Source organism: Cloeon dipterum, chromosome 2 (genome assembly GCF_949628265.1).
Source record: "Cloeon dipterum chromosome 2, ieCloDipt1.1, whole genome shotgun sequence".
NCBI classification, from domain to species: Eukaryota; Metazoa; Arthropoda; class Insecta; order Ephemeroptera; family Baetidae; genus Cloeon; species Cloeon dipterum.
In genome coordinates, this window is record NC_088787.1 from 13,604,936 (window position 1) to 13,627,411 (window position 22,476).

The following is a 22,476-nucleotide window of genomic DNA, read 5'->3' on the forward strand; positions in this document are numbered from 1 at the left end:
AGTTATGATAATCATTCGCTCGCAGCAGCGGCATTTATCACAAAGTTTCGCCCGTTGCAAACCGCTACCGGCAATATAATGTGATCCTGCCCCGGTTTAGATTAATATAAAACTCTCGCGCACGACGCAGAATGATTTGTGTGTTACTTTTTGCGGTGGACATCGCGCAAAATTAATTAATTACAAAACCTCACCGCATTGACAAGAGTACAAGCCGCAAAAATACATTCATTCAAAACGGCAAGCATTTATTGTGTTTCATGGAAGCTTAGGAATTCCTGTGCACTCTACAATAAAACAATCGTTTATAACTGCACACACTGCTTGTGGAGTATGCAAAATGGTTATCCTTGAGATATGTGTGGCTTTTCCAACTGCTGCATTGCTTGTGCAGTTAGGAATTCGGTATAATTTAAATACTAGAAGAATATATTTCAGCTAAGGGTTTTATATATTATGCGAGACTCCAAGGGAGATGAAAATACCAACATGAGTTATTTTGCAATAAAACGATTTCTTGCTATTCATGAAGTAAGCCCTCTATTTGCTCTTTATTAAAAAATTGTGGTCTCATCTAAATTGTTCATAAGTCCTCTTTCCAAAAGTGCTTATTCCATTTGTGTCAGAGATGTTGAATAGTTATTGCTGAATTCTCCACTGAACTTTATCATATAAGGACCCCTCGTGCACATTCAGCGCCCAAATTGAATAAGTCGACAGTGCACGGTGCTTCCACATTGCTCGACCGCTCAGCAATAACGAGGCAATTAAACCGGTGATGACCCGAAGCAGCGGGGCTGCCTTGGATTCTCACAGGGGGCCAGCCCGTCACGTCGTACCTCAATTTGCATTTCTCATCAAAGTGTGAAGCAGACAGGCGCTGCAAATTGTGATCAATACCGTCAACAAGCCCGCGTCTATGAGTATCTCGCTCATATCGGCGGTCGCGGTGTATTGATTGTGTTACACTATAACTCTCGTGCATTGCACGGTGTGTGTGCCACGTTCACGGTATTATGTTCCGCGCTGCCCCGCCAACCCTGTGAATAATTCACCACGTTCTGTATTTCATTACACGTGTGTGAATATGTACGGCACTCACGAGTACACACGGCACATAATATTCTGGATACTCGCACACACAAGCTGATAACGTTTGACACATTTGATATGCTATCTGCAAGCTCATGTGATACATTTTTTAGGAACTCTGAACACCACCTTGAACTCTGAAAACAGCAGTGACATCCTGTTATACGCGCATGCACATGCAAAATGATGGTTTCAACAGAGGTTAACAACAAAAGAGCGAAATATTTTTACGCATAATGAAATATGTATAATGGAGTGTTGTCCAAATTATTGGCACTTTTTGTAAAATGCTTAGGCAACATAAACAATACTTCCCCGGAGTTAAAAGACAACGTAATTTTTTCCATTATTTAGAATTTTTTAACATTTTAATTTGGAGCTCAGGTTGAATTAATGAGTTAAAGCTCATGCGGGCTGACGCAAATGATGTGCTGTAGTATGTGGTTTTGAGTAAAAATGCGTCCTACTTCGGTGTAACCCGCGGTATACAGATCCCTATTTATAATTTTTATTTTGTTTCCTTTTCTGTTAAGAGCCCACCACAATTCATAATATCAAGCTTGAGTCCAAACGGAAAGAAAGTGGAACACCACAATTCCCAAAGGATTTCTAAAAATTAAAAAGAAACAGCTAATTTTCCGTCGAAATAGCTACGTATTATATAAACTTCACCCTGCTCAATTAGTTCATTTTCCACAAATCAATTAACTGAAATTAAAAACCCAACTGCTCCAAATTAGGAATGATATGGTTCTGCTCCATGGAAAGAAAGTCTTAAAAATCACTGACACTTTGTTGAGCTCTCCCATAAATGTGATGAATCGTGCAGTCCGCGCGGAAGAAAACTCGCAAGCAGCGAATAAAAATAAATCGCAAAAACGTGTCAGCAGCAAGAAGTAAAAGATAGTTGCTCTCAACCTGTCAAGATTTAATGTGCTGCTCGTCTGTATCTCAGCACAAGAGAAAGAAATTAGCGTACTTGCCACGTCTTCCTAGAAGCCGCATTGCAAAAAACTTGGCTAGAAAAGCGACGCGACGGCGACTGCTCTATGACACAATTTATTTACGTGAGGGAAGGAAAGAGCAAAGCCCTGCAGAACGTGTGTAACGCAGATCACAGCGGTTTCTGCTGGATAATGTGTTAAATGTACGTAAAAGGTACATAGAGGCGTAGTGCATGCACTGTCGCGCCGATAAATTTCCTGCGCGCGGCAATAACTCACACAGCCCATATTTATCTCATTAAGGACGCCTTTTTCTTCCGACTCCGCCGTGGGACAATTTATTGCTGCTCGAGTCGACCGAGCTAATTTGGAGCAGAGGGCAATTACTGGTCGTGATGTTTGGGAGAAAATTAGGACTCCTTGCCACAAGAAAGATTCTTGCTGGCCAAAATGCCATTTATCTTGTGCAGAGTCAACAAATTAGAGGTCGGTGTTCAAATAAATATTATTTTCCTAGTTTATTCAAGATTGAAAACTTATAACTTATAAAGCAAATTTTACTCTACGGCACCTGCAACCAAATGTGTTTTATTAACATCCCCAAAAAGCATTGTGGAAACTTATCACGGCATCACACAAATCTGCTTCCCACGCAGAAATTGTGTTTCTATCTCTCGTTTGGGACCGCAGGAAAATTTTGTTTCTCGCACACGCCTGTCTGCCCCCGTTTCCCAATTTTACGGCACGCTTTACGACATTTCTGGAGCCACTCGCCTTCGCACAGATTGGAGCCGAAGGGGGTGGGAAACTCTATTTTGGGTGTTATGTGTCGCGCATTATTACTAGGCGGACAGTCGCGAACGGAGAGACAAAAACATTCGTCATTGCCAGCCACACGCAACAGACCTAATCAAACCTTGCTGACGGCAGCTTCATCTCAGTCATCTCGCAGCCCTGGTGACAAATTGAGTCACGTGATTCTCATCATTACTCGGTCGAGGAAAGGAAAACACACACCCACCATAGTCTGGCTGGCGCGGCGCAAGGGCGTGATTTCGTGCGAGTGTATTTGTCAGCAGGCGCGCACGGGCCTCATGCTAATATGACGTGAAGTAATTACTTCCTCCGAGACGCCGAATTTTCTGCCGCAATCTTGCCTTTAGCAAGTGAGCCGTGAGAATCCAGTTTTCTGGGAGCGGAATGTAATAATCGGTTCTGCGGATACTAATAAACCAGTACGTTTTACTTCCCGGATATATGCTGCGTAATATAACACGACTGGTTTCTTTTTTAACGCAGACTAATGACCAATTAGATATTCAAACTCGAAATTTCTTGAAGCTTATTGAAATTTTACTAACCGTTAGACAAATTGAAGGGAAAATTTACTCACTTCAAACATCAGAGTGTATATTCAAGACTTGGCACAAACAAGTTTCCTTGGACTTTACGACCGTGTATTTTTGTTTGAAAAAAAAGTGTCATAAACCTCTTAAACTCGAAAACTTACGATGCTGGAAAACTTCTCAGAAATGCTATTTTAAATCCGAGTTTATAAAATTCGAACAAGTTCTTCGAGTCTCGGAAATAGTTGTTACTCCTGCTCTTTAAAGCCACAGTTTTCACCAACACGAAATTTTCTCGCTTTTGAAGTTGAAATATGGGGCAATATCAGCGGTCGGCGCGGCGAGCAATGTCTTTAGGCGGGCGGCCGTGTTTCCAGACGTGTCAGCGGCGGAAAACTCGCAGTGACAGCAGGTGGAGGCTTGTCAACAATTAATCCTGTGCACTTAATGTGAGCGACCCCGCCCCGCAACTTTGTGCCAGCAGCTCAAAGGAGCCAGAAATCTTTGATGCACTTTGTCATAAAATCCTCTCCTCCAACAGCCGGCCGAGAACGAGTTGAGCGGCGCTCAGTTTTCGTGCTTCGGCAAACTTTCCCATGCACCTCTAACTTTTTAGTTATATAGTGAAACAGTTAAAAAAGAGAGCCAAGTGCCTTTGGTGTTGGCTGGCTGGTTTACGCCAGCTTCCCAAAGCACAGCCACGGCATAAAAGGGCGGTCGGCTCCTTCATTCGGCGCGTTTTTATTAATGTTCCCCGCACCCTGGTTAAACAGCGCGCGCCAGAGGAAAAAGTGCTCGCTGCTTGCAACACCCTTGTCGTAAAAAGTTGCCGATGCCGCATGTGCGGCTACGTTGCCGTGCACCGCTTTTCCGCCAACTTTCTCACTAAAAATTTTCGCAAACAATATAGCTCACAATTTGCCCGACAATATGCGCGCTACGCTGCGCGAACTTTTTAATCTACTCGCTGCCGCGGATGTTCTTGCAGTATATTTCAGAGGTGCTACTAATGCGTGCACTCCTGGTCCGAAATGCAAAACCTCTTGCTCCATGGCCAATTAGAGTGCGAATAGCAGGATTCCCGACGGAGAACTTTTAACGATTTTCAAGCTTGAAACGCCAACAAAACAAAATCGTAACGCAGTACAGCGTTAACATCCATTGTTTTTCATTTTAGAAACAGCAAAATAGATTTTATGGACAATTTTTTCCAATTTTGTTTTTAACGGTTTATCATAAAAAGGATACAATAAAATGCAATTTTAATTGTGACATGCATCTTTAGCCTTAGTAAACGATATCGTAAATAATATTATGGAAAGAAGACTCAAACTACCGCTATAGAAGAGATTAGGATCCGTCAAAAGTAACAGGATATATTCACCCTGATTGTTAGGTTTCTGTTTGAGTTGTAATTTTAGATTCCTTCTGTCGAGATCTGTGATGCATGCCATACTATATTACGGTGAGACACCACTTGCTTTAATACAAATAATTATATAAGTTTGGTCTGGGAGACAGGGCTTGCCTTTTAAAAATTATATACAAATTTTCTTGAGAAAATAAGCATGAAGTTCAAAATTTTCACTACTTGCATAATCTCCCAAAAATTTTAAGTACTCCTTGGGTAGATTTTGGACTAAGAACGGCAAGGTTTTTTCTGGATTTTTCAGTCTCATTCTATTAAAATAGAGGCTTTCAATTGTTATTTCTTAAAATTTTCATTCCGTATGGAATAGACGCTCTGTGAAAAATCTCTGAAAATATTTGTAAGAGATAAATATAGTTGTCTAGAGCGCAAACAGTCTTCCACTAGAGCAAGCTATATTTACGTACTATTTTGCAGCCTGCTAGGCCAGCCTCAGGCGTAGCACGTACCTTAATGACTTCCTTACATGAGAGAAGAGAATAGGCAGTTAGCAACCTGGTAATTAAAACATTAATTTTGATGAAGCAAAGGAATTAACATGGCAGTGTGAGCATTACTTCTTAGAATTTTGCATTGTTGTACAAAATGTTTACCTCAAGTAGGGAGCGCGTTCACGTGCACTGCAAACTGCAAACGCCACAATTATTAAGAATTCCGTGCTTTTCATGCACTACAAAGTCGTCGTCGCCTGCATGGAATGCCCCAGTGCATTATTACGGGTGGCCGCTTTTCAGGCCGCCTCTTTCTCGATGTGCAGTGCTAAATTAAACAGAGCGGCAGATCCTCATGCAGCTCGCAGAAAAGAGCTCAAGTGCATCATTACTGCTGCATGCTATGTTTCAGCTTGATACACAGTACAAAGTTCATTTTTTTACTCTCCCACCGGACGCACACACTCACAAATCCCGTATGCACAAACGGAAAACCACAGAGCAGCGGGTGGAATTTGCATTTCACGGAAAACTAAAAAGAGAATTGAAAAAGTAAACAAGTCAGTCGGCGTCGGAATTTAAAATGCAAATCCGTTAGTGGAGCGAAACAATGGAGGCGAATGTATTTAATTATATACCTACACTGCATTGTGTACAGTCAAGCCTCGTTCAAACCTAATCCAACAGGATCGATTTTTAAATGCAAGAGTTGCAGATAATACGCTCTACGCTCGTTATTCCTTAAGAAAGCTCTGACCACCGAAATTAATTTCACGTGATAAACACTGTTAATCTTTTAATTTCTCCTTGATTTTAATTTTTTTTAAATTATTTATTTTGAAAAATTTGAACAGACACGTGAAGATTTTCATCAATGGCAACTCAACTATTCCACAGCAGAGCAATCTGCCATCCTTTCCACTTCATTAAACGCTCTGTGTTTATTGCTCAGTTCACTCCAACGTTCACCGTGGGTATTGAACCAAGAAGTGCATCTTTCCTTTTATATTCTACGTGCCATGCGTGCGACCGCTTCGATTCAATCTATCTTACTTGTCTTTGCGCTGACTGTAAATTCCATTCTGCAGAGAAGTTACTTTCCCCAAGACTACGGTCGAGAGTACCAAGTATAGTTGAATTTACTTATTCGCAGTGCAATCAACGAAATTTACTGCGTAATTAAATGTACACGCTGATGGAATTGATTTCACTCGTGTACCATGAGAACATTAGCTAATTAGAAGTTTATCGAGTGAGAATGTGTAAGACACTCTGCGAGAGAGCTGTGTAGAGCATCGGATGCGCTGTAAAGTGATGCGAAAAGTTGCACTGATGTTTTCTCAACGATTACACTTCTTTAGAAGATTCATAGATTTCTAACTCGTGTATTTTATAATTTTTTTCTTTTCATCCCTGTCCGAGGACCGGGAAGGGTGCGCTTTGTGCTGACACGAATGCTGAATGCTATATTTTGATATATTATTTGAGATCTCCAATACGACCAAAGGATTTTATTTAAAACCTTTCGTACGTCTCTTTTTTCCTTTTGCCATGTTTTTTATATTTATATTTTACACCAACGCAGATAATCTTTCTAATTTAGACACGACATTACGTACAGCCCTTGACCCAAAAAACACATACTGGAACAATTAAAGCATACAAAATCTTTCATTTGAAAGTAAATTGTGATTTTGCAAAGTGAAAATTCGTGCTGTTAAGTCTGGCATGCGCGAAAACTTCTTTTAAGCTTCGCGAGTCGCGAGTCACAGCAAGCCAAGTGGGAAAACTCGGAAAACATAAAATATTCAGCGTTCACAACTAAATTTGGCAGCGGAAGTGAGTAAAAGCTGCTGCGAAGCCGGTTTAGTGTCGCAATTCAGAAATAAATCTGGCACCGAGTGTTGCCCCGCGCTCGAAATGAATGAAGCAGCGGAGAAGAAGTGGCGCCGGCAGCTTTATATTCCCAGGCCTGCCATTATTCGGAGCGCGCGTTCTGCACTTTGTAAATAGCCTGCTCGCGAGTTGTGTTTTAGTTGCTTCAACAGCCAGCGCCGACCGACTAGTTGTGTTTTATTCATTGTTCTGGTAAATGATGCATGGCTGAGTTGTAATAAAAGTGTACAAAAGTGCCAGTTTGCATGCGCCCCGGCAAACAAGCAGTGCCACTCGCGCGCATACACATCCGACAGCACAATGACACGTTTCTCGCCGATATTCCAGTTCTCTCTGGCGCGCTGTAATTCTGCACGTCCGTTATTGGGCACTGCATCCCTCTATGTCTCTCTCTCGCTCTCTCGTCACTGGAAGCGGCAGCGGAACAAAACAGCTAGTCAGACACCAGTGCAGTCGGTCACGATTCAATCGAGAAATAATAATGGAAGCTGGCCAGCATTAATTAAGGCGGATTTGCGCTGCTCGTACTATATTTAATATTTGCCTGGCTGGACAATGCGCCGAGTTAGTTGTTGGACTGTGTAATTCGATCGGAATGGGTGTGTGTTCGCTCTCCTCGCCGATCATTAACAGCCGTGTTTCAGGCTGAGTGGCACATTTCAAATAAACTTTCAAAATGTTGTGAGCGCATTCCTCCATCATGCCCTAGTTTGTCACACACGCCATTAGCGAATGGACCGATGGGAATTTCAGGCCCAGCTACATCGGAAACGCACACACATCAGCTTGGGAGGATGGTAAATTTTTGGGAAGCTCTGCTGTTTTCCGATAATGCCAACCCTAAAATTTAATCAAATTATGCAGCATGTTCATGCTTAATTCATGTCCGGATCGAACTTGCAAATTTTCAGCATTGCTCATTAGATTCTCGTTCATTTTGCTAAGCGAAGACACGTGTAATGCAATTAATACATATTTATGAGCGTTTACCACAACCTTTATCACTCCATCAATCGAAATGCCTCTAACGTAAGATTCTATTTGCGATAAAAAGGTACGAATCCTAGTCAATCTGCATGTATCAGAGCATTGGCCAATATTTTGCCACACGTTTCCTACATTATTTGATTTTTTGAACGACAAAATGTTTAGGTACATGCAAAAACTGTTGCGAGGCGCTGTAAAAATTGCATTGCTACGAGTCAGCTCGGGCAGGTGGGCAGAATTGTAAATATCTCTTTCAAGCTGGTGCGGTAAAAACGAAGCTTTATGCTCGGGTTATAAGCCAGAAAGTGGGTTGGCATCATTTTTAATATAAAAAGGCGCAGCATGCTAAATAATAAAAAGGGATCGCTGCTCATGCCGCTCTCTCAAAATTCTTCCAGCGTCCGAATTTCCTGCCGTAATATTGAAAAAGCGGCGGACAAAAACGATTTTTATCCACTGTTGAATATTATTTGACATAAATAAAGTGGCTTCTCGCTGGATTCCGCACATTCCTCTCAATCCCCTTCTCGCAGCGGCAATTTATAATATCGGAAAGGGCCAGGCTGCTGCGCCGTCGGTGCGGATGGAGCTTCTTTTGATTTACACGCGCGCCTCCCTTGCGGAATGAAAATGAATCTCGCCCTGAAATAAATGCGCCACCGCCCGACGTATATTCCGTTCTTGTCACAACTGGCTGCTGCGGTGATAACAAATATGCCGCAAAGCTGGTACACCGGCTGCATGTGCAAGTGACTAATGATTCGGCTGATTCCTCTGCGCTGTGCACTGCACTGACGGCGTCTGCTCGCGGTGTGCGGAATGACGTTAATTATCGTTATCGTCTAGTCCTGTGCACACTTCCAGCTCATTTGATCGGAAAAAAGAATAAAGCCACACGTTTGATCGTAACCCAATGGGAATTGGATTGAAACTGTAAACCACAAATGAAAAAATAATTTATTTTATTTGAAAACAGTGGCCTGTGTTAAAATGGAGATGATATAGAGGTCTCAGCCGCGAGATTTAAGGCGGCGGCTGGCGGGGCCGGCTTGGCCGAATTTTTTGCGCGGTGAATGGCCATTTTCACCGGCGGCTGGCGTGGCTGGAACAACTTAGCCAGACTCACGGCGGCTGGCGGCTGCCCACGTGACCCAAAATTTGCCGGCTGGCTGAGATTTCTGAGATAATCATCCTTTGAATAATTTAATTAATGTGCTGATTCACCAATAAAAGCTTATTTTCCCTCGGTTGCAGTGGACCTAATTATCTACAGTTAGAGTTAAAACAAAATGAGGTTAATTTAAATTTGCAGTGGTTTCCAACCTCTCTCTGATAATAGCCAGAGTCACAGTTTTGATATTAAAGAACCAACTCTAACTCAAGCAACTGTAAAATTGCCTGACATTTGTTACGAGATGAACGAGTATACATTATAAAAAGTTAAGTGAATTTATTTGCACCGATTTAGCACGAGAACGCGTTCTCCTTTCCAAGGAAAGGAGAGAAAGAATATCGTATTATTTGTTCTACGATCAGACGAATCTCTGTTTGTTTTCCGCTTACAGTCGCAACAACTTACTCCCATGTCGCAGATTTGCCGAGCACAAATAAATGGCACAAAGAGTTGCGTCGCGATGGTTGTGCATTAATTGCACGAGTCACCTGAGGACAAAAGCAGGCGTGGCTGTGCAGACGGTATATTATTCAATATCACAGCTGTAAAAGGCTAAAAAGCAGCAGTCCGCCGCCAATCGATCGGAACTGCATTTTCCCTGGGCGCCGTTGTTGCCGACGAATATTGCAATAATGGATTATTTATGGCTGGCAATTTTGAAAATAAAATTGTACTCGCTGGTGCTGCTGTTCGAGAATATAAAATTTTACACGACTTTGGGGATGTTGTAATTTATTTATGATCACGTGCCTGCAGCCATGTAATTGCGTTTTGTTTCTCATATCACACCCTAAGCAGAAGAAATAAATTTCTATTTCTTTCCACTCGTGCAGGGTTTCTCATCTGACGATCTGATTCTCATGCCAATGTCATCAGGTTTTATTATCTTCCTATAAGAGTCGTTTGTACGTCATACTTAAAGATAGTAGGGAATATCTTGCGGAACTTGGTGTAATAATTTGATTTGAAAGCTCCCCAATCTTCTGAAACTTTAATTCGAGCAACATTACCGTGAATTATGATTTAATATCGAGTTACGGACAGCAGTTGCTACTCGTTATATTTTGTCAATCACACTGAGCTCTGTGATTCAATCCTATGAACAAACTTCCTCAAAGGAAAGGAAAAGTTTGAGACTGAAAATAATATATCCGATACGAACGGAACACAAAAAACAATCTTTTTGAGGTACCAAACTTTATTTTTCCTTATTCTATGTACTCCTTTCTAAAGACCTAATCTAGCTTATCCTGAATTGCTTGTCATTTTTAAGTAATATATCAGCTCTGCACTTTTTTAATCACTAACCAAGTGGCGCGTCACGAATTCCCCCTGCCTTCGGCATGTAATCAAAAATAATTAAATAACGGGCAAAGCGTTTAATTTGATGCTCACGCTTCCAGCTATCCCCAGCTGAACTGTAAAACTGCTTCGTCGCCAGGGCGAGCCGAAAGTGAAGGAAGAGAGAGAGAGACACACACACACGCCGCGCGCCTTTGTGTAATTTAACACCGCACGCCCCAAATCCAATAATTCACCAGGCACATCTCGCCCGCGCCTCGCCAACTGAAGGATTTTCTGGATTCTGCTGCTTGCCTCATCTGGCTGCGAAAGGAGGAGCTAATGCACCCTACGTGATAACAAAGACACAGAAATTTATAATAATTGCCATAGGGAATGCCACCGTCGGTATAACAGGACAATTTTACTTCATTATGGAGTGAAAGGTTTCAATGATTGACTCAGACGTCAAAGAAACTATTCGAGACAACTTTTAGTTACCCTCAGACTCATTTTTATTTACATACGTGTTAGCTATCACTATAAGCAACTATGGAAAGGTAATCACAAAATGTGTCTTTGTATTATTTTAAATTGAATTCATTTTTCCATTGTCCCATCATTGATAAAAACTAACGAATGCTGAGTTTTAGTCTCCAAGCACTTTCACAAGTTCCAGCTGATTTTTTTAAATCTTATATGTTAATAAAAATATAAAAAATGACTGACGTTAAAGAATTTGCTCATACGCTGCAAACGGAACGCACGGACTACTTAAAATTCCATCCTTAAACGATCCCAAGCGACAGCAGCTTTCATTTTTTTGTCACACACATTTCCCTTATTTACCTTGGAGGATGGGCGTTAGTTTGGAAACAACAAGTTATTAGTGGCTGGGATTATGGAGTCTAGTGTGTTTAGGTACTAAAGTTTGACGCTATTTAAAACACATTGGCTAATAATATGTACCGAAGCAGCTGCCTGCGCCGGTGGAATTATGATCTTGGCAGCGAAACTTGCATTGCTCCGCCGAGAGAGGAGCAGGTGCTGTACCTTCCTGCGAGGCAAGAAGCAGGCTCATACACACCATTATTATTACTCGTCATGTCACACCAATAAGCCGCTCGCATTTTATTCCCGGCAATAAAAATAGCTGGCCGGCCGGCGTGCCAGACTCGAGCGCCCACGCCTCTCCGCTCAAACGAGCCGCGTAATTTCATCGTGTCTTATAAATTTGCTCTTCTCGCCGATTCTTGCAAGTTATTAATAGATGGTGGCGTGTTAATAGTTTCAGTAGTTAATGTGCCGTGTCTAGACGGGCAATGAAAAAGTTTGCGGTAATTGGGAAAATAATTGAGGTAATTTTCCAGCGCGTGCTATTGAATTGCAATTCTATGGTAGTTTTATTATGATCCGTGTATGATTCAATTGAGAAAACCGAGAACTTTTCATATCATATTCCAATTTGGTACTTAAACTACAACGTATCTTTCAGAATGTGAAGCTATTTTTCCACATTATTAAACCTCTGCTATGAAGGTAAGAATAATATATTGGAATCATTTTTCTCTCCACAGAAACAGACTCAATTTGCCAATGCAAATTATGATGATGACGGATTTATGAAATTATTTTTAATTTAATTTTAAAAGTTGATTTAAAAAATACGCATTGCTCTCTGTAGTGCTGAAATGGGCTAAGACCAAAAAGGTTTCTTCTGAGACGCATTGAAAATAAATCTAATTCCAATCTAAAATTATTTTTTTGTCAACGCAAAAGCACATTGTTATTACGTTTGAGGATTATTTTGAATTAACAACATCAACCACCTTTTTCCTGATTGTAAATCACTTGAGGAACTGTCCAGCAAGATTTCAAGTCTCTGCCGGAGCAAGCAGCAAAACTGTTCGGTACCTGCTTACTTAGAAGGTATAGCGGAGAAATCAAACGCACGAAGAGAAAAGTGAAGCAGCCAAGCAAAAGCGGCAGTGCTGCAGATTTATCTGCCAGGCTCAAGTCAAGGGGCGAAAGGCTGCGCAGATAAGGAAGAATATTCGCGAGATCGTGACCGAGGCGGTTTCGAAATATTATACGCCACTCTGGCCCACATGCTTCCGTCCCATTCAAAATCGGCGAGAGGTTAGATAAAACATTTTGTGCATTCCGCCATAAATCAGTCGAGTATTTTGTGCCAGTCAGCGGCCGATCAATTTAATTCAATATTTATTTTGACTAATCGATTTTCGATAGCGGCTTTAGTCAGCACGACGTATTGACGTTTCGCGTGGCAGACGCCCGAGTGCGATGATATTTATTTACAATTACAGGCTGACACTGATGGCAGTTTGTGCCCACTGAGAGGTATGCAGCCGGTGCGACACAGCCACATTCCCACCACACAACTTCCTCGTAAATGGCAGAATCTGCGGAAACCAAGGTCGAGGCCGGTCACTCCCACCAACTCCCAATGAATGGAGGGAGTTGAAAAATAAACAAACTGAATAAAAAATTGTTATTTTAAACTCTTACAGGACATGATTGCTTCTTGTAAAATAAAATAAAAAATACTTTCACCCTATTTTGTCTTGGGTTCTCTTAATTTTAAACTAGACTTCTATATCATTAAATCGGTTAAATGTAGAAAACTAAATTCAAAACTGTCATGTTACAGCAAGTCTTACCTTCAAAAGCCGCCTTCCAAGTAGTCCAAATAGTTCCGCCTCCAGGTGCAAAAATCCCCGGATCGAAAACTCACCAAACAATTCAACAGTTCACGAGAAATTCGAGTCTACTGACAAGCCGGCTGTTGCGCGTCGTCTGGTTGACACGGATTGGCAAAGCAAACCGGCCGAGGGGGCAACTAGAGGACGTGTGACGGAGTGCAGTGAGTGAGTTAACTGTGAGTGAGAGAGACGGAGAGTGGTGCACCGCTGGGGATGTGGCGATACCGAGCTATCACCCGTCACTGCCTCATGCACACTTGCACCCTCGGCTCTCGGCCAGGCGTGCGCCGTCCCGCCCCGACGAGGCGCCACTTCACTCGCGTCGCGCAAACTAACCGACCGCCTCCCTTTGCCATTCCATTCACCTCAAATCGCTCGACTTTAAAACATGTACACACGCCCGAGGACCTGCTTTTTGCAAGGCTCAAAAGCGATCGTTGTAAAAAATTTTGCTCGCTAAGAAAATTGGGAAATAAAAATTGACATCTTTCTCATAATGAATGATGGTTTGAAAAGTACAAAATGGAAAGATTTGCGGCGTTAGATCGGAAATTCCACTTGCCAGACACATGTCACAGTTTGATTTGTCCGAAATAAGAGCTATCGTAAACCCAATTTCTCAGTTAGTAAAGTAGGATATTATCCGAATTCAGCTAACCATAATAGAGGTTTAATATTTTTAAAAAATGTAATATTTTAGAAACTTCAAAGGAATCGTAGCTGGTTTCATGCTCGAATTATTCGAATTTACTTATTGCATTAGCCAAACTATCTAAATTATGTTAGTCAACAATTCTAATTCATTTAAATTATTTGCTGCAATTAGCAATTGATCAACTATTATCAATTATTAACTTTCAACAATTTGCAAAAATCAAATTTGGACCAATTATTGATGGTTTAAGTTCTGATTTTGTCAAATATCTCGAAAAAAACAATTGGTTAATTTGTCAATGATCTTTCCGCTTGATTTTGATCCCTCTCGTGGTGTCCGAATTATGAGGGAAAATCCCCCAACTTTTATGAAATAATTCGTGATTTTACTGCAGGGTTGATTGGTATGCAAACCTTTAAGCCAATATTCTCTTAAATTTAGACGGCAGTCTGGGAAATATTCAGCTTCCTCGTAATTTTCAGAGCATTTTTAAGGCAAAGTTAAAATATTTTCCAGAATTTTTCAGTTTTATTCTACTTTAAGCAGTCTAGTCTTTGAAAAATTATTCTAGATATTTTAGATTGTGGCGCCTTCTCGCCACTACTGCACTAATAACTGTTTTGCATTTAACCTGTATCGCCAGGTGGCAGTACAAAGGTGTGCGACAAGCAGTGCACCCTTACTGCACCTTCTCCCCCACTGCACCTTAAGCCTCGCACCAAAGCAGTCGCAACACAATATTTTCTCTCCGGCTAGGATGAGATTTGGTGCGAGGAAATTCCATAAAAACGATTTCCTATTAGACCCGAACTACGGGGTAAGTGTCATAATTGTTTGTATTTGAATGTGATGTTTTTATTGTTATAATCATTTATTGTATTTGTGATATTGATTATTATTGTAATTTCTCAGTCTCGGTCCTGATCTTGGTCTTGATCTTGATCTTAATTACTGAACCACGAGACATGAATAAAAGACGAATTACTACAATGAGAACGACGCATTTCTGTCACGGCTTCCACGTACCCACAAGATGTATTGAGATTTCTTTGAGATCGTCTATATACAATCCCCATTTTGCTAAAAATCAGTCACGATACTTTTAAAATTTTATAATTTGTTAAACGCTTTACGGTTCTTCGTGTTTATCTAATTTTTAAGATTTTTTCATCTCAATTTGAAGTTGATTTGTAAAATGCGGCACTACATCGAACATCTATTGTGCTGATTGGATTGAAAGCAAAATCGGTTACACTAATGGAATGGCGTTGCGGTACCCATTCAAACATACACTTTTAAAAGTAGGAAACATTCCGATATTGATTCGCCGCTCACGCAGATGGAAGCCGCCGCCTTTTGTGCTTGCATGGATCGGCTTTATGGATTCACACTCGCATACGCAGAGCGAATGCAACTAACTCTAAGCAATAATTATTATTGCTTCTGTATACGCATTGTCTCCCGTTACTTTTGCGGTTTATGATCAGTTTACATTTGCACAGTACAAAACCTAAATACACACGCGCGGCTGTGGGTGCCCCACTTAACTCTCAATAATTACGCTCAACATCCATATATGGGCGGTGCATTGGCGCTGTTGTGTAAGAATTATGCCGTCCCACGATACACCCCTGGCATGCAGCACTCACTAATAACGCTAATTTTGCTAATTGCCCAATGCGAGCGATTAATCATGCCCCGATGCGGTCAGCAAACTCATTAGTCATTGTGTGTGTGTGTATGTGTGCATGCCGGTGTTTGGTTGCAATTAGAACTGACGGCATTATATGTATAGACGTATTTTATCAATAAATATTGTTTTGGACAAATCGAAATGATGGTAAACAGTAAAGGTTTCAATATCGAGTATGGTTTGAATCAATTAAGCTCATTTTTATTCATTCAATAATCCACTTATATGCATCTAATTGATTTGGTTATAAAACAGTCTGTTAAGATGAAATCCTGGAACACTGTTTATTGAGTACAAAATAACTTGGGAATATGTTTTCTTTGTGCGCACTCTTTGCATACCTTTAAAATTTATTCCACATCCTGGAACCGTGCATTAAAATGTATTATATCAATATATTTGATATTGAATCGATTGCAAGTTTGATTCGCATATAAAACTGAAATTAAAATCGGATTTTGCAAGGGCTTTTCAATAAAAATAAATATATTGAATTCATTAACTCACGCAGTCTTTAGAAGGAAAAGCACGCAATATTTTTTCCTGGGCACAGCAGCACTCCACTTGTGCTTTTGCAAGCACTGTCTATAATTAAATGAAAGGTCACTTGACTGTGTTGCTCCCTATCTATGCCATATTTGCCTACCTTTTTATTGCAATCTGTGAGGCTTAACGGATAGAGAGCACTGCACTTGAAACTCTTCCAATATTCCCATCTAGTTCCAAGCATTACACAATGAATGGTTGGCTGCATCTGAAAAAGACTTACTTAGAAGGATATGCAACCAAAGATAAGAAGTATCATCGAGAGTTCGTTAAGTAAAAGGCATGTATCGTAATGATGAGAGGAATGATTTCTTCTATTTGTGAGATTTGTTTGAGTAAATGTTCAAAATTAAAAGCGTTCTCAGTCAGAAATGAATTCAAACTCACTAGACTCTTAAGTAAATCAAAAAATTTGAATTTATCTATAGCCGAACTCAAATTTGTTTATGAGTTATGTGGCTTTTTCTCTATTAATAAGAAAATTGTATGCCTAATAATAGCATCAAATAAGCAACAACAAAGGGGTTGAAAAATAAAATTAAACAATGCAATGAGTAATCAGCTCTTCAATATTTAAAATATTGGAGAAGTAAAAAGCTTGAACCTAAATAATGAAACTCTGCAGTGAGAACATTAAAACGGCAAGCGTGGTAATATCGTGAACAGATTACAAAGCAAGCTGCAAATTTTGCTGGTGTTCATTTTCATCGGTTCTAAAATTTGGCCGTTTCAGCTATGGTTAAAGCATTCCAACGCTTTTGGTTTTGAATTCATTCGGGCTGCTGCCATGTTGGATTAAAAGTGACAGACCATCGACTTTTTGTGTTGAAAGCGTTTGCTGCCTGCGAATCCCCCTCGTGTCTCGTTTTGTGTGTGTGTGCGCGCGCGATCGTTCTCATGCTCGTGTGTGTAACTAATTCAAAGCATCGCGATTCGTGTATGTGTGCATGGCTCGCCGAAAACAAATATTGGAACACACGCGCGTGCTTATTTTAAATTACACTCGTTGTATAGAGGTCTCGGCGCGTTCGTTTTTTGATCGGGAGCTTGCTCATCCGACTGAGCCGCTTATACATGGACGGACAGCTTTTATTAAAAGCGTATGTCCAATTTCTTTTGTTGGAATTACAAATAAAAATATTTAGAGGTCTCAGCCAGCCGTGCTGCGCCGCGCCAGCCGGCAAATGTTGGGTCGCGTGGGCAGCCGCCAGCCGCCGTGAATCTGGCTAAGCTGCGCCAGCCACGTCAGCCGCCGGTTAACAAGGTCAAAAATTAAAAAGTGAACGAGGAAAAATGTCTTAAGTTAAGCACTTCACGTTTTAAATATTGTCAGCCGCACATTCCGCCAGCCGCCGATGAAAATGGCCAGCCGCCACCACCGGGCAAAAAATTCGGCTAAGCCGGTCCCGCCAGCCGCCGCCTTAAATCTCGCGGTTGAGACCTCTAAAATTTTTTCGAATATTTTTTGTAGTCACTAGATTTGCCTGTTAATCGTTATTGCTATCATTCCTGCACTAATCAGACATTTTTTCAGAGCATTTCTGAGTATACACATGAGTTAGTGATGAAAGAGGTCGAAGAAAGTATGGGTCACTCTCCGCCATAATTAGATCATCCCTACGTTCAAACAATTTCGCTGTTAGGGCGGTCGAGCCACAAACTATAATAACAACGCGTCGCTCGTCACTAGAACTGCAGTTTCTTGTCTCTCCCCCGGCCCTTTAATATTCATAATCATGATAACGTGCGTCATTACTATAGTAATTATGTTTGGCTAATTAGCTTTCGATTATGTGTGCCTTTGAAAACGGCGAACGGGGGCCTTTGTTGGAATTTCACTCTAGGGTGCCGACGAGGGCGGCGGAAATAAGCCACGCGTTTGGGCGCCTAGCTTCTGCATGTGAAGTTGTTTTGTGTGTTTTAACCCTGCTGCCATGGATGACGAAGCGATCGGCCAGGGGCGTGCCCGCCGGCCGTTCCTGGCCCTTTGAGGTCTTCCTTTTCCTTGCAATCCACTAGTTCCGATGCAGTTGCATGGGCCTTTGCAACCTATTTATAACAATTTCTAAACCTTATGAAGGGCTAAATTCACTTTTTGTTTTGCATTATAAAACTGATTTATCAATGGTAAAATTCAAATAGGAACTTCATGAAAACCTTTTTCCTAAAATCCGATTAAAGAATAAAATTTTCCTGTTTGGAAAATTTATTTAATTGAAATTCAACCAACATAAAAATTTTTACAAATAAAAAATGATGACAATTCTCAGAAATCAAGCAGTTTTCCGTTGCCTATGTGCAATCATCAACAAGCACTTCCTTTGAAGAACGTGGTTTTCACAAAAATAAATCAGAGTGTTGCGCCCCTGGCTGCGAATGTGTGGTTGGAGGCGCTATTGATTCCCCTCCTTTATGGCACGAGCAGGACCATGCTGTGGGTGCCATCCAAGTGGCAGAGAGAAAGAGGTAAACTCTCAGCAGCGGCGTACACAGCCGTCCGCCCATCGGCCTGCTGCTCTCTCGGCGCTTTGGCCAGTATGTGTGTATCTGCTGTTGTTTGTAGCTTGGTCCAGGCCGCGCGCATCAAGAGCAAACCCTTTGAGTACAGCGAACAGTGCAGCTTAGCAATCCGACCGCCACTTACGGGGTTTGAGAATGACACGGGCCGGGTAAAAAACAGAGACTTTTGTCTCTCGCTCCAGCGTCGCCGTTGTGGCATAAGTGGCACAAGAGAGCTGGGATGTAATCAAAGAATTTTCCACAATAGGTCGATATTTCGCCTCTAGCTGTCTGAGTCAATGCCACCACATAATAATTTAGATTTTGAAGGAAAAATTGCTGATTTCCAATTCAACACTTAAGTCAAAATTTCATCTGTTTTTTTGAAGTTGTTTCTAAGAGTGAAATTCTGATTGTTTAAGACACGAAAAATCGGTAATGAAAATAGGTGTGGTAATTATCCCTAAAATTATTATCTTTCGCCACCCATACTGGTTTAATCCACAGGAGTAGGCTCACTTGTTAAATTTTGTGGGCTTTTAAGTTACGAATTGTTTGTAAGCTATATCTAGCAGCCAAATTCACACAGAAGCTCAAAGTAGACTAGTTTTTCCCGAAATTTTAATTGAAGATTAATTTTATATATTGAATTTTTGCCTATATGAGTTTTAAAAAAATGTTTCAATTCAACGCTTCTGGTTTGGAATTAATTTTAAACGGAGTAAACTACCAAGAAATGGAAATCAGTGTAAAAAATTGCAGCTGGTTATTGGAAATATGCTTGATATGTATCTTTATTTTAAATACACAAAAAATCTTTCATCACTTTTGCTTGAAAAATTGGAGGCTATATATAGAAATGATTTTTCTTGCGTCTCTATTGTTAGAATAGTATAGCTTTTAGCGCCGTAAGACTTTTTAATCCTTTTTATTTTCCCAAAGTTAAGAGTTTTTCAGAGCACTCCCATTTTTCTTAATGAGGAAGCCCCTACAATTAAGTGCGCCAACAGAATCCAGAAGGCGAACGGTTGACGCGTCAGTAATGAGAGTCTACAGCAAGGGGATTAATTTTGCTCGGTCTCGGGGCCAAAACGCAGGTTTCGCGCGCGCGACGCCCGCCTGCTCACTCTTGCAAGAAATCCCCCTTCGAGCAGCCTTGATGGCTTTTAAATTCTTGCAGCGGGAAGTCATCAAGCGACGAATGCGCGAGTGAGCGTGAAATGCAATGAAAATAAATGCAGAATCTTGTGAGACGCAGGAACTGCGCGACGGCGTCTGTGCGGCGTCAGGCGACGAGAGCGAAATTTGAGATTTTGACAGCGCCACAACCGGCCTGTCACTCGCAGAAAGTGAATCCCGACGCTAAATCTGCTTTGATCGTGCAGTCAATTTAACGTCTAATTGGCAGGGCAGTGGCAAATGCTTGGACCGATATCGATTTTGCTGCCGGGGCCGCAATTTCTGCGAAAACACCGCGCCTCGCGTTGCGGCAATGAATATATTACGCTACGCTGCGATTTTCCATGTAAATTTCCTTTGGGGCTTTTCATTGGCAATATTCTTCACGGCTGAAACGTAAACATGTCTTAACGTATAACTCTTGCAAAAATACTGCGCTCTTAAAAATAGCAGATTAATAATAAATTTCGCCCTGCTCCTTTGAGTAAAAAGGCACGGGCAAGTAGTTTTGGGTAGTAACGCACTTTCACTAGTTCACATGCGCCAAAGCAAACTCGAATTCTGCCCTAGGTGTCTTGAAATACTTGGGAAGGAACCTTCCCTCTCCGGCTCGCCTCTTTGAGGGTGTGCCGTGTACGAGGCAGGGCGAGGAGTTAATAATTTATAGGAAATTCAATATCAAGGTATAAAGCCGTGCCGAGCGAGCTAGTGCAGACAAATATTTGCCTCGAAACGTAATTATTTGCATTTTATTCGCTGACAAACTCTTTGACAAAGTTGCTGCCAAGCAAAATCAAACAGATGTTCTCGGCGGTGGGGAGGAGGCGAATGTTTGAGCAGATCTCTCACATGCGGCTATTTGCGCACATATTTGAAGAAATCTCCGCCCCGCGTTTGATGTTTACTGACCATGCTGGAGTGCGAAGCTTGCCTGAAAGTACTTCTGCTCAAAGCATTTCAGTCGCGCATGAAAATTTGAGCGACGTCCAAAAACTGGCCATTGAGTTTTGAGTGCATATGGAACGAACTCTCACATTCATACGAGCTGTTTTTGGGACCGATTTTTCAAACGTTGGAGTTTTTAGTTCATCAGAAAGGATGTGCGCGTTGTCAATATGAAGTGATGATGGTTGAGGTTGGGGGCCAAAAGAGTTGCCTCCGTTTTGAAGTTTTCTAAAAAAAAGCGTAAAACTTTTCACCCATGTAGTAAATCGGTTGTCAAACTCACGTTGTGGGGACCATTAAAAATCACCACTTATTAAAATACCTCTGGCGTGAGATCGCTTTGCGTATTAGTTTAGATACTCGTGTCTTCTCGACTGCTGCGCAGGGCAAGTGAGTACAATAATCGTTGCTTCGACGGGAGGGGAGCAAAAGTGACCTGTCGTGCAGGTTGCATACGCTGACAGGCGGTTCCCATAGGGCGATAGTAGTGGTGGGAAGGCGCCACAATGTCCAAGTTGAGATATCAACGTAAAGCCCTACCCTCATATACAAACTTACTATTTCAATTTACCATTGTAGATAAAAGGTTTGAAATGTTTTCCAATGCTTTTTAACCCTTCAGTTCTTTCAGAGCCTAAATGTAGCCTGTGGAATTCTTTTCAAGTATTATTCACCAATTCTCATTCACGCTCTCGTAGTACTTTTTGGTTTGAAGTTGAATATCCGGCTCGAATCTGCATGGCCCTCTGTATATGACTCTCGAATTCGTCAATGAGGGTAAATATTTAGAGCCAAGCAGCTTTGAGCTTAATTTTTCAGTTAACTGTTTAAACATGAAGATTAATCCATTCCAGTTCAGGTTCAATATTAGCCGTAAGGATCAAAGTTCCGAAATTGTTAAAAATCTGTATACTCTTGGTTCATTTCAAGTTTTTTCAACCATTTAATTTGAAGTTTAAGCCTCAAAATCAAATCAAATCTTTAAACTATTTTCAAATTTTGCGGTAGACCAACATTTTAAGTCTCATTTGTAATTACATGCTATGTTACGGAGAAGTAAGTAAAACTCACATGCATTATGCAACCGGGATGCACATTCATGTTCAGCAAACTTTGCTGTGTATAATTAACACAAAACGGATCTCATTGTCAGCAGTGAGGATTAAACAAAGGCACGAAATAGTTGTAAGTGCACTTGCACAAGTTTAGTATTTGTGCGAGGGGTAAACAGGGCTTCCGCAGATAAAGTCTATTGACCTCTTTCTCTGCGCTTGAGAAATGTGAAACAAAGACCGCGTTTGTTGCCTGCTACGCGATATAGCGCTCGGCTTGCTCTCAGCAATCTTCCCCGTGGCGGAGGGCGAAAGAAAAATGACGCCCCATTCATTTCTACAGTCAAAGTTGGCCTGCGCGAGATATACTTGTTATCCGCCTCCAGAATATTGTATAAGGTATCATTGGGTATTCTGTAAAAGTCAATCTGGAAAATAAGTTTTCTCCTCCTTCTTCGCCTGGCCGACGGACTGACTCGACTACGTATTTACTACTTCAACGCCGCCTATCACACACTCCCTTCCCACGCTCAGATGGAAAAAAAGAGTTATTCGCTTATTTCGCCATTCCGTCCAAGTTTGTGCGTCGCTGGCAGGAATTTTA

General features: G+C 41.3%; 2 protein-coding genes across 7 annotated transcripts in view; one reads left to right on the forward strand and one right to left on the reverse strand.

The window, feature by feature from the left end:
- The window catches only part of Ten-a (tenascin accessory), a 336,505-nt gene extending 322,956 nt beyond the window's left edge, over window positions 1-13,549 (reverse strand). For all 5 annotated transcript variants that reach the window (XM_065481647.1, XM_065481650.1, XM_065481649.1 and 2 more), the window contains exon 1: window positions 13,262-13,549. The gene's annotated coding sequence lies outside the window, so the exon portion shown is untranslated. The remainder of the gene's footprint in view (window positions 1-13,261) is intronic.
- Mic26-27 (MICOS subunit 26/27) overlaps window positions 1-22,476 on the forward strand; it is a 266,434-nt gene that overhangs the window by 195,602 nt on the left and 48,356 nt on the right. The gene's annotated exons all lie outside the window — the stretch shown is intronic.